Source organism: Cryptomeria japonica, chromosome 11 (assembly GCF_030272615.1).
Source record: "Cryptomeria japonica chromosome 11, Sugi_1.0, whole genome shotgun sequence".
Classification (NCBI taxonomy): Eukaryota; Viridiplantae; Streptophyta; class Pinopsida; order Cupressales; family Cupressaceae; genus Cryptomeria; species Cryptomeria japonica.
The window spans coordinates 248,858,535-248,871,171 of record NC_081415.1 but is presented as its reverse complement, the minus strand read 5'-3'; positions in this window follow the sequence as shown (position 1 = coordinate 248,871,171).

Genomic DNA, 12,637 nt, shown 5'->3' with positions numbered 1-12,637 from the left:
TCTGAGATGTGTTACAGATTGAACTACCTAGTAATGAGAGTATTCACTCATGAACTAGTTTTAACCTGCGTAGATGTGTCTCTTAGGATGAGCTTATCCTAGATGTAGAAACAATCTAAAAAGTGATGCGAAGTGTTTGATTTCAAGCAATATCTAAAAGAGAACTTGGGACAAGAACCTCTTAATGTTTTAAGAGTTGGGAGGGATTGATGATGAAGTGATGATGTATGAACCAAGATGATGGATGAAATGTTTTCAACTTCAATAAAAACTTTGTGTTACAAATGGGACAAACTCTACCTCTTCCCTTTCAGGTGTTGGAGGTATTTCTCGAGCTGTGTTGTAGGTGATGCAGATGTTTGGGAAGAAGTTTGGATTAATCTTTCCTCCTTGATTTTTGTGATAACTCAGAGCTCTATATTGCATAAAAGCTCCGTGGTTCAATGATTCTGAATCAAATTCGTTTGTTTTACCTTGAAGGTATAGACGTATGCGATGTAGAAAGACTCTATTGGAGACAAAGATTTGTCGATTGATATAGAAGAATTTCCTCCTTTTGATCAAAGCCTTTGAGCTTAATGGTCTTCTTTTCAAGTTGATATTCTGATGACACTTCTTCTTTCGCAAGATGTGAAGAATGGTCATAAAATTTGATTCCTTGTTATTTTGCACTTTGTTTTTGATGTGTTTGGTTGTTTTGAGAAATGTGTTGGATGAATACTTTGTTTTGGGATTGATTTTTTGATTTGATGTTTCTTTGACAAGAGAACAAAGTAAGCACACAAACACAAGATTGTAGCCTCAAAGACACAAATGAGTATGGGTCTAGATCAACCCAATCCTTGGACTTGTATATGACCCTTCCTTTAGATGTATTTTAAGGTGTATTTCCAAAGCCTGATGTCGGCTCAATTTGCACCAGGTCTTTAAAACAAACACACTTCAAACACTTTTTATCCCTAAGGTCAAATGGCCAGTTGTGATAAATTTAGCCCACATCTTGATATTTCTTCGACTTTGGTACTATATACCTTATGAATCCCGCCGTGGCAGGTAAGGATGTGATATACTAAGTCTTGCATGAGTATAACAAATAGATGATCCCTATGATGGGGGAGTCACCACTTTTATCAAGCCACAAGTGACTTTTCAAAAAGCTATGTTTCTACTCAAGGAAATAGGTATGGTGAGTATCTTGGGAGCAAAACCAGCTATGCTCCTGCACTAAATTATATCGTAAATATTCTCAATCAATAGAACGGGTGGGCTACTACTTAAAGGTGTTTAGTCATGTTCGATGTTTTTGGACATAAGTTCATTTTGCAGTGACTCACTTAAGAGCCTTGTAACTGGTGGTGGGGCCCATTTGTCCTTTTGGCCAGTTACACTATAGGAACAACTATACCCAAGGCTACAGCTTTCGCTCTCACCTAATTTCTATAGCGGCTCGAAGGATTTACCGCTCGAGGTCATTCCCAAGAGTATCGATCCCTTGGCAGGCCTCTCTTAAAAAGATAAAATTTGAGTGTCACTAACACTTTTTTCTTGCACCTAGGACCACGAGAGCCAAGGGAGAGGATAGTGTGTGTTAGAGGTAGGACCACTCGACCGACTTTTTGCACAAGTGTGCCAAACACAAAAGACACTTGTTCTTTTTAATCCATCATTTCAAAATGTGGTCTAACTATTTGGAGATGTTGCTCCAACAACCATGGTTTTCTTTTTAACTTCAAAGGCAATGTGTTTTGTAATCTAGAATTCAAAAATCCTGGTCAACTTAATGAAAAACATGTTTGCTTGAAGTAAAATTTGTTTTGCAAAAATCTAAACAAGTGGATTGTTCTTTTTATTTGCCCAAAATTGAAGTGTGGCTTGTGATTTTTAAGTTTGATGCAAGGAAAGCAAATTTATTTGTGTTTGATTCACCAAATGATGCCTACCTAAATGGCACAAGGTTAGCCAATGATAAACAACACAAAAGACACGAAACCGTCAATGTTAGTCAATCAAAAACTAATCAAAAAAGGCATACCAAGAGAGACACTAAAAACATGCAAACATATTTAACTATCAAAGCAAACATGATGAGGCATCTCCAAATACCTCCTAACATGCTCTTAGTTTCTTTCTCCCTTGTTCCTCTCCTCTCCAAGTTCCAAAATAGTGTAGCTCTCAGCAGCTTTTTGCACTATGGATGCTTATGGAGGATTGAGATTGTAGTATAGCTCTAAATGTGAAATGAAGAGCTAATGTTATGCTATTGATGCTAAAATGATATATTTTAACCAAAATAACAAGATATTAGATTGCCTATGCTAAAATGCTCTCTTCAAATGCCTATAGCTTAAATGCATACAAGTTTTCAAGATCTGGATTATGAAGAAATGGCCTCTATTTATAGGGAAAATGGAGCAATGGATGGTTGAGATTGAGCAATCTCAACAAGGGTTAGGATTGAATGATTTCAAATCCATGTGAGGGTTTTCAACCCAATCCCAGGATGACAAGTGTCAATGTGAGATAGGTTGAGAGGGGAGGGAATAAGCATTAAATGCTTGACATGACTTTGGGATTTTAGAGTCAAGGTTAGTTGAATGAATAAACTCTTTATTCAAAGAATAAAGCTTTTATCCAATGGATAAACTCTTATGCAAATGTGAAATGGATGAATATGGTCAAAAAAATAAATGTTTAGGGGGACAAGTTTGAAATAACCATAAATGGTTATGTAAGAGCCATAACTGGTCATGTAAGAGCCATTAGTGGTCTTGGAAGACTTTGGGAGTTAATTTGTTGAACACACAAAGCATTAAATGCTTTTCAAAGACTTTGGAGTCTTTGAGAAGTGACTCCATTTTGCTTAGGAATGTGACAATAATTAGGGGATGGATTAGGCTAATTAGGAAGGGGTTAGAAGAATCTAGAAGGGGATTAGATTGTGCAAGTTGCATTTGTAGGAAAATGCAAGTGGGGGGGGGGGGGGTGGGATAATGAATTAAATAAATGTTTTTATTTAATTTATTATTTTTTAAAAGAGGAATAGGGGGATTTAATTAAATAAATATATTTTATTTATTTAATTGATTGGAATTTGATTTAATGAATTAATTAAAATAAATTGAATAATTTATTTAATTAATAGAAGAATGTTTGGGGATGAATTAATTAAATATTAATTTAATTAACTAGTGGCTAGTAGATTTTTTTAATCAAATAAATAGCGAAATATTCATTTAATTAAAATGGACAGATTTATGTGACTACACAAGGTATATGACAAATCCATCAGAAATACATATGAAGGCAGCCAAGAGGATTGAGGTATGTGAAAGGTACTCTAAATTTTGGTTTTCATTACTACTCTTCTAAAAAGTTCAATCTTGTTGGATTTAGTGATTCAGATTGGGGAGGTAGTATGGATGACCGAAAATCTACATCTAGAAATTGTTTCTCTTTTAGTTCTGGTTTGATTACTTGGAGCTCAAAAAAACAAAGCATTGTTTCCCTCTCATCCACAAAAGCGGAGTATGTTGCAATTACCTCAGCAGGTACACAAGCTCTTTGGCTCAGAAAATTTTTGGAAGAAATTGGAGAAAAGCAAATTCAGCCTACGTGATTTATTGTGACAATGTGAATGCCATCAAGTTAGCAAAGAATCCGGTTCATCACAACAGAACAAAGCATTTTGATATGAAATATCACTTCATACAGGATCTGGTATAGAAGAAAGAATTAGAATTAAAACACATCAACACTAAAGATCAACTAGCGGATATCTTCACAAAGGCGGTTGTAAAAGTTCATTTTTTGGCACTCTGAGATCAAATTGTGAGCCCTCTCAGCATCAAGGGGGAGTGTGTAGATGTTTGAAGTTGAGATCTTCCTCAAACATGCAGCTCTGATTTGGACATCAATCTTTCCATTCATCGCCATGCACTCATAAAGTCATGTGTAGCTGTCATAAGCTATTTTTAGTTTAAATCAGTTTTTGTTTATTCATGCAAATAAAGCATGTACTCAAGAATGTGTTAATCCTTAGGACTAATTTTATTTTTCTTTTTTGAATGCCCTGTTTCACGAGGGTCTTCTTGTAGTTTTTTATGTTAGCAAATAATGCATGTGTTGTTAAAGCATGCTAGGAACTGCTCGTATCTTCCACTCTAAGTCAATTCTCTAATGCATGAATAGAGGCTACATATCATATATTGTATGAGGCTGCTAGTTATTTCTTACACTGCAATAAAACAAGGCATCTTTGTTCTTACAAATTTTGAGTATTACTGGTTTAATTCTGCAACTTCATATTTGATCTTTTTATGCCATTGATGTTATTTCTTTATTCTGTTATGATTATTTATCTTTAATCATTTGGTTAAGGGTGAGGACTAGTATCAGAATCTACAATTACCACCCCACACTCAAGAAACTAACACAACACGCAGTCATAGGGAGGAAAATAAAATAGTTCAATGCCCAATACAAGCAAAATAAAATATAGGCTATAGAACATAGAGGCCGAAGAAATTTAATAGTAAAATAAGGTTTAACAGTCCTCATCTTCAAACATGAAACAATATTTACAGTTGGTAGGATACTAGTTTGGTTTTGCTAACATAGGTGTTACTGGCTCAAAAACTGAAATAATAGCATCCAAAACCTATCTACCCCTAACTATATGCTTGCATCAAATATAAGGATTTTGAGTTTTGTTTAAAATATTTATACTAAAAAACTTAGAAATACAAAGCCAAATATAAAACAATAATTATTACAGTATTTACACAACAACCTACAGGCTGAAATTATTTCCGGTTTATTATTATGCATCAACCAATATACTACATTCAAACAAATATACACTCAGAAGACAAAAGATCCTACCTCGAAAAGCAAAATCTAAACAATCTGAAAATGAAATCTCTACAATCTTTCAATCCTTCCACCAGCCAAAACTCCTCTGCTAATCTCCTGCCAAAATTCCAGAAAACAAACCCTAAAAAAATCCCCTCTCAGAAAATTTTGGAGAACTATAAAAATCCTCTAACCATCATAACCATTCTTGTACGCTAATTAACCATTCCATATTAATTTTAGCCCAAACAATAACTTTTAACAATTTAAAACATTGAATTAATTTAGTAAAACTTAATCAATCAGTTATGTTTAATTTTTAATTATTTAACCATTAATTTTATTTAATAATATAATTAATTGATAATGTTCAAATATATTATTATTATAGTTACACACGCACACATATATATATTTTTCTTTATTTATTTAATACATTCAAATACAATTATTTTACATCTGATAACAAAGGACTCTTAATTTAATCCCTTTGTTAATTCTTTTCTAGCCATAATCATCACACATGCTACCTTGCTCCCATATCAGAGCGACACAAGGTGGACACCTATGACCCTTGTGCTACCTCCCACTGCCACCTTCACAGTCACGAAGGCACGCTCATTCCTAAGATGAGGAGAAGTCGATGCTTGGTACCTGCAAGGTTCATCCACAAGGAAACTCCACAAAACATCATTAATACATGAAAACACATACCATCAATAAAATAAGGTTGATTGGGATATCATATGCCTCTCACAACGAGTGATATGAAGTTCCAATCGATCACGATATCTGTAATTAAGAAAATATAATATCCTCAAAGCAATAAGTTAGGCAACCACAAACCCTAACAAGCTAAGAAATTGATCCTAATACATGTAATAGAAGAATGGAAAACAAACATCAAAAGCGCAAACCATAACCAATGCTAATGTCTTCTCCATTGACCTCCATTGTTTCTCTTTTTCCTCCAAATGTGTTGTGGCTATCACCTACAAAATACAAGTGTGATAGAAGCAAGATGATAGCAAAAATCACTAGTGTGAGGATACTTGAGATGTGGTTGAAAATCAATGATGAGAGAGACCAATTTATAGACAAATTGATGAAATCATGAAATTAACATGAAAGAGGACGAGAAAAGAAATTTCATTTGAAATTGGCACAATGATTCAAAAAGGGAAGGTTTATGGCACCTTCTATGTCATGACTATGACGAATTTCCCATGCAAGGTGTGAGGATAAGTTGTTATGTCAAGAGCTATGACATGCTGTTATGTCAACACTTATGATGAATGACATAATCGTGCTTTCGTCTTATGACAAAGGAAGCACAAAAATAGGGGAAACTAGAGAGGGATAATTAGTTGGAAATTAAATTTGAAAATTAGGAAATAGGTGGAAAAGAGAAATTAGTGAATTGGGAAATTAGAAAAATTAAAAATGAGGAAATAGAGATTAGGTGAGATTAATTAATAAATACATTCATTAATTAATTCACAAAGAGGACATAATTAGCCAATTAAATGAAACATTTAATTGTGACAAAAGAGACCTAGGATAAATGAATTTATTTAACCTAGAAGGGAAATGTCAAATAGGATTAAATGAATAAATCATAAAACCCTACGAGAAAAATTAGAAATGCAAGAATGTCAATTAGGTCATCACAGAATTGAAGAAAATGGCATAAGGTCAATCTTGATTAAATGATAGAAAATTGCTGATTGATAAATCACCGATGGTGATTGACAAAGATCAATGACAAATTGATCAATAATTGACAAGGGGAATCAAATTGAAAGACAATAATTGATAAGGATCAATGACTAATCGATCCAAAATTGACGAGAAATGATGATTGATTGAGATCAATGACAAATCAATCAAAGATTGATAAGAGGTTGAATTGATGAAGGTCGAATGACAAAATACCAATCACGAATTGGTCACAAATTGATAAGGGGTCAACAATTGACAAAATGATGATTGACAAGGGATCCAAAATGATTTGTAGTTGATAAAAAATATTGATAATGATAAAGATTGAGGACAAAAATCCTAATCCGACATCAATTAAGATTGAGGATGTCCAATTGACATGATAAGATTGATCACAACCAAAGCTTGCAAGTTGCAGATGATGTCGACAAGACCTAATTGAAAATTACAAGAAACACAATCGAAGAGGGAAGAAATGCAGAAGAAAGACAAGATGTCGACAAATGATAAAGATCAAGTGCACAACATAGAAGAAGTTTTAATAAGATGCAAAAACCCTAAAATAAGGTCACACAGACATGTTAAAGTATGGTGCTGCAAGCGTTGACCATTTTTAGATGCCTACAATATCCATATAACCATTCATGTTAGTACCCGTAATCATTTTACTTACTATTTTCAATAACATAGAGTTCTAAACACTTTACGAGTGAAGCATGCATCATCACATATACTAAGCATCTACATAATCAAAACATCACTGTAATCTCTACCATGCATCTAATCAAAGAAATAGGCCTATCAATAAGTGCAACAATAACTTTCAACAAAGTAAAATGTTAGAGATCAATATCAAGTCCATCAGAAACATAAATAGCATGATAGGAGAGGGGCATCACAAGTCCACGATCATAGATCAATAAGTATTTCCACAGACACACATATAGAGTCATTATTCATGAACAACCTCCAACAAATCGATTCAGTACATCTACTCCTAATAGATAACATGCAACTAAAGTCAACATAAGTCCGAAAGAAACATAATCAGGAAACGGAAATGGAAGGTGTTACCAAATATCATTATTCATTTCCCAAAAGAGATCACATAGTAAACATGGTTAGAAAACCCACTTGTGAACTACACATTACATCATTATCAAAGTATCATCAAATTACTACCTCCTAACTAACACAATCAAGATATTTTCACATTATTTCTAGGTATCCTCATATACATATATAAACAACCAAAATATTAAATTCATTGGAAGAGAATTTTGACAACACATGCATTCTCATCTATTCAAATGATGTAATTTCATCCCTTTCCCATCTAGCATCCATAGAAAAATAACCATGCTACTTTCAAAAATTACCTATATTAGTAGAAACATTATCATTATAGCGACCACTAGATCTAACAATTTTATCTATCTATATTGATTGTCATTTCAATATTTACTTCATTTGCATTTAAGTGTAGGTTCAGTATCATAATACATGCTTTATCATGTTAGGGTTAGAGTGGTGTTACAACTAATCATGGTTTGGGTTAACATGTCTATTAATTGAGCCATTCTTTGTTGAGTATTTCTTCGTTCAGCCAAAATTGCTCCAAACGATCAGTGATGTCTCCTTTATTTTCCATGTTGATGCTTCTTTGTTCGTTTGAATATTTTGGGCTATTGTTTGGTGTTGACCCTTGATGGATACCCAAAATCCTTGAGGCTATCTCACGTTTCGAGGCTTGGGTAGGTTGCCACTATCTTCTTGTCTCCCTATTATAATATCTTCTTTCTCTTTCACTCATATATTTTGATAAGCTAGCAGGATAAGTGGCTCTAATACCACTTGTAATGTCCCCTTATTTAATCTCTTAAGATTTTGGGAAAATTTACTTATAATTTCAATTGCAAGAGACTTCTTTCTATTTAACCTTTGCAAATAAAAAGTTGTTTACCTTATTTTATACAAGAATTATAACGATAACTAACTTGTATAATGATGATGGTTTCTTTGTTCAATCAATGTGATATAATCTGATGTATAAGATGAATTTTGATTAAGATTTAACTTCTCTATATGAATTATTAGATTATACAAGAGTTAGAAATTATATTGATATCAATATATCAATCATCCACTATAGACGTAATATATATGAATGCTATCTTTAAAATATACTAATCCTTATTTGATTTATGAGGTTATCGTATAAGGGTAATGCTACTCCTGATAACATTGTATAAATATGCAAATGGTCCCCTTTGATCAACCCAATCGCTTATATGATATTCTTCTTGTCAAATGGCGATATACTATTAATTGGTCGATCCCTATAGATTGTTGTTTGATATGGCTTTATCAATATGAAAGGATGAATTTGTTTAGGTTTGATAAGACCTCCCGATCTATATGAATGCTTGCCTAGTATGCAGGATTGTAACAACAATTCTAAAACACCTTCCAATCTGAATGCTGGCCTGATATATCTGAAGATAATAGCAATTCTTTATGGTACTCTTTTTTATGTATAACACTTGTGTTTATGCGTCCCATTCAATGAGGTTACTTCTCAACTTGAGCAATTCACAAATGCGGTCAGCTTTAAATCACACACATTAAGCAACATATTAAGTCTAGAGGATGTTAGTCAACTCTGGGTGTTTAACACTTTTAAGCCTAGAAGTGTATTCTGAGTGTGACAACATACATTAAGCCTAAAAAATGTCAGTCAACTCTAATTATTTAACACTTTTAAGCCTAAAAATATAAGTTTAGTGTGTGTGAGTTAAGCCCTTCCCACAAATGCATATGGAATAGGAATACCAAATTTTTGATGATGATCTTCCAATGATTTTCGATGTTAATTAATATCAAGTGGAGGAGTGGTGACTCTTCATCACACCCTTAATGTGAGACTCTTCATCACACCCTTTGATAGATTGAATAACTAATCCACTTTAGACTTAACGAATGAATTAATCATTCAGTACAAGGCGATGATAATAAATTGATATTTGTAACGATTATGAAAATTGCTCTACTGCCAAATATTTCTTTTGCTCAATGATATCGATATTATGTTTTGTTGATCACTATCATACTTTCTTGAAGGTTATATTGTCGATATCATACTTGTCTTGGAAATATTGATAGAAGGAACTTTATGATTGATATTTGGAATTTCATCTTATTGTCTATGTTTTTTCTTGAAGATGTTGGATGGGAAAATCGTGAAGGCTTAATAAATAAGACAATTTTTTTATAAGATTTTTATATCGATCCTAATGCCATTGACTCTGTCAATGCAAAACTAATCTACTCAAACTTCTAATTGTTATGTACAAAATATCTATCTCTATTTACTAACTACTTGGAAATGTTCAAGGTCTGCTAGCCCTTGATCACACGTGTTTTATTGCTAGTTTGCTTATCATTTAAAGGATGGGGACATCACATGAATCCGACAATCTTATTGCACAATTATGTTGCATCTAGTTCTCCGTGTGGGAGAATCACCAACAATGCCCCTGGTTTACATTCCCTTGTGATCTCTCATGTTTTCATCAAAATTACTGACACTTTTGTAGTAAAAAGTATATTGAAGGCTTGTGAAATCATCAAACTATTGTGATATTTAGATGGATTTCATTATGGTTTATTAATAAAACAAAAAAATCCTTAATGATGATCTCCCACCATTATTTTTCAAGATAAGTTGTTGGTAAAGATTACTTGGATGCACTTCTCAAAGTTCCTCAAAAGAGGAGTAAGGAATCTCCAAGATCTTTACTCCAAAGTCCATTCCACTTAACTCTCTTGGCCACAAGCCAAGGATAAGTTCAATTAGAGCCTTGTTAACAAATAATTCTTCCGAATGATAGTTGGATTCATGTCTATGTAGCACCTAAAAAAAAATTAATTGCATTCTACTAAGCCGTGATGGAAGGATTGAAAATGGTATGGTGATTCTCTTTCCACACTTACACCAACAAGTTTTATGATTTAAAAAATAACTTTAGATAGCCTCTTCAATCTACTTTTATGTGGGATATACACATTCAAACAATTTGGAAGAAAATCATGCAGTCCAAATTAGTCATTTCCTCTAGTATTTTCTTTTTCAAGGCCTTCCTATTAGCAATGATTTAATGCATTTTAGTGTTGATAATCCAAGATGTAGTTTAATAGGCACCCAAATATTTTATTACATTTATTTGTTTATTAACTCTATAAATGACCTAACAATGGATTCATTATTTTTATGAACTCTTAAGACTTGAGCTTTTTATGAAGCACAATGTTTCTTTTGGTGATTGTATTAAATTTATAACTAAGTCCAACAACCTAGAACATGCTTTTAAATTGGATTTTTTTTTTGCATCTATAAATACAAGAATTCTATTATATTTGCTAATTTTATTGTGAATTCCAATTGTTTTTATTCACTCCAAATCATTGGTAGGGTTCTATTCTCTTCCTCTACTTGAGATAGATCCCCCATCAAAAGCAATAACATAGTTCTTTAGATAGTAAAAGTAAAGAATCATGTCACTTTTTCAATCATCAAAATAGTTTTTAGAAAAAAAAAATTAACCCAAATGATTATGAACTAAACAATTTCATTGAAAACTATGTGGCACCTACATGGCAAAATGAGTTTTAAAGGAAACTCTTTCGCTCATAAATACACATATTTTAATTTCAAAGCACACAAGTTGAATCTAAATGCAAAATTATGGACCAAAGAGTTTCGAGTGAAAGGCTTTTGGGCAAAATCATTTCGTCGAGAATTATTTATATAGTCAAGATTATATGGAACATTAACCCTTTTTAAGGAAAAGTTCAACAAAAGCTCAACTTCAACTACAAATTTCTTCATCAAAAGCATTTTCCTGAAAATCTAAAAACACCTTTTTTTAGTTTTATTATTTATTTTCATTTATTGCAAGTTATTATCAAACATCAGGCTTATTAGAGTTTTTTTTAAACTTTATTTAAATATATATAATTTTTGAAAAATAAATAATGCATTAGAGAAGAGAATCTTCTTGAAAAGAGTATAATTTTTATCTTAAATGATAAAAATCTTACACGAAAGTTGACATCCCATGAAAATTATTATATTGATTAAATTTGACTTTTAAAAATTTATTACAAAATACAAATTTATGGATTTTTTTTCTATGTACTAGATTTTCAAGTTACCTATGGAAAAAAAAAACCTTTGTTTTTGTGATGCCTCATCGATATCACTTTTTCAAAACAAATGTTAGTTAAAAACTCTCTTGAACTTGCAAGGAAATATATCCAACTATTTTGTAAAAAAAAAAAAAAAAACTAAATGAATTCTACATTCATTAGTTTACATCATTTTAAAATTCAAACATAAATATCACTTTTAAGCGGTCTAAGTTAAAAATTTGTCATTTTGTTGATTGTTCCTTTTAAACTCTTACCACTAATTGGACAACCCATTGGTCAACCTTTTCCTACTATCCATAAAGGTGGGTGAACATCACTTGCCTACTACTTCAATGCATCCTCTTAGCAATGTGAGTGGACCCCCAATGACCAATGCAGTTTTCCCTATCTAGCACTTGCCATTTTGGTAGCAAGAAGTGTAAATGGTTTATAGTTGCAAGATGTCCTTGAGTAAGGAGAAGACACTACTCACACAAGTTGACAGCTTATGGAATAAGGAAAAGACTTGTTTGATGGAGGGTGAGATAACCCTAATGATCTAGACCTCCTATTCTAGCACCAATTTTATAGCTCTTGCTACTTAATTTTGTTTATGTTAATGTTAAACCTTGAACATGTAATTGAGGCGATTGTTTCCTTATTAGGGTTATGTATTTGTGGAGGCATTGCATTCTCTAAAATCTTAGTCAATTGGGAAATAATCAAAACATAAATATCACTTTTAAGTGGTCCAAGTTGAAAGTTTGTCATTGTGTTGACTGTTCCTTTATAATTTAAACTTTTACCACTAATTGGGCAACCTATTGGTCAACCTTTCCCTACTATCTATCAAGGTGGATGAACATCACTCGCT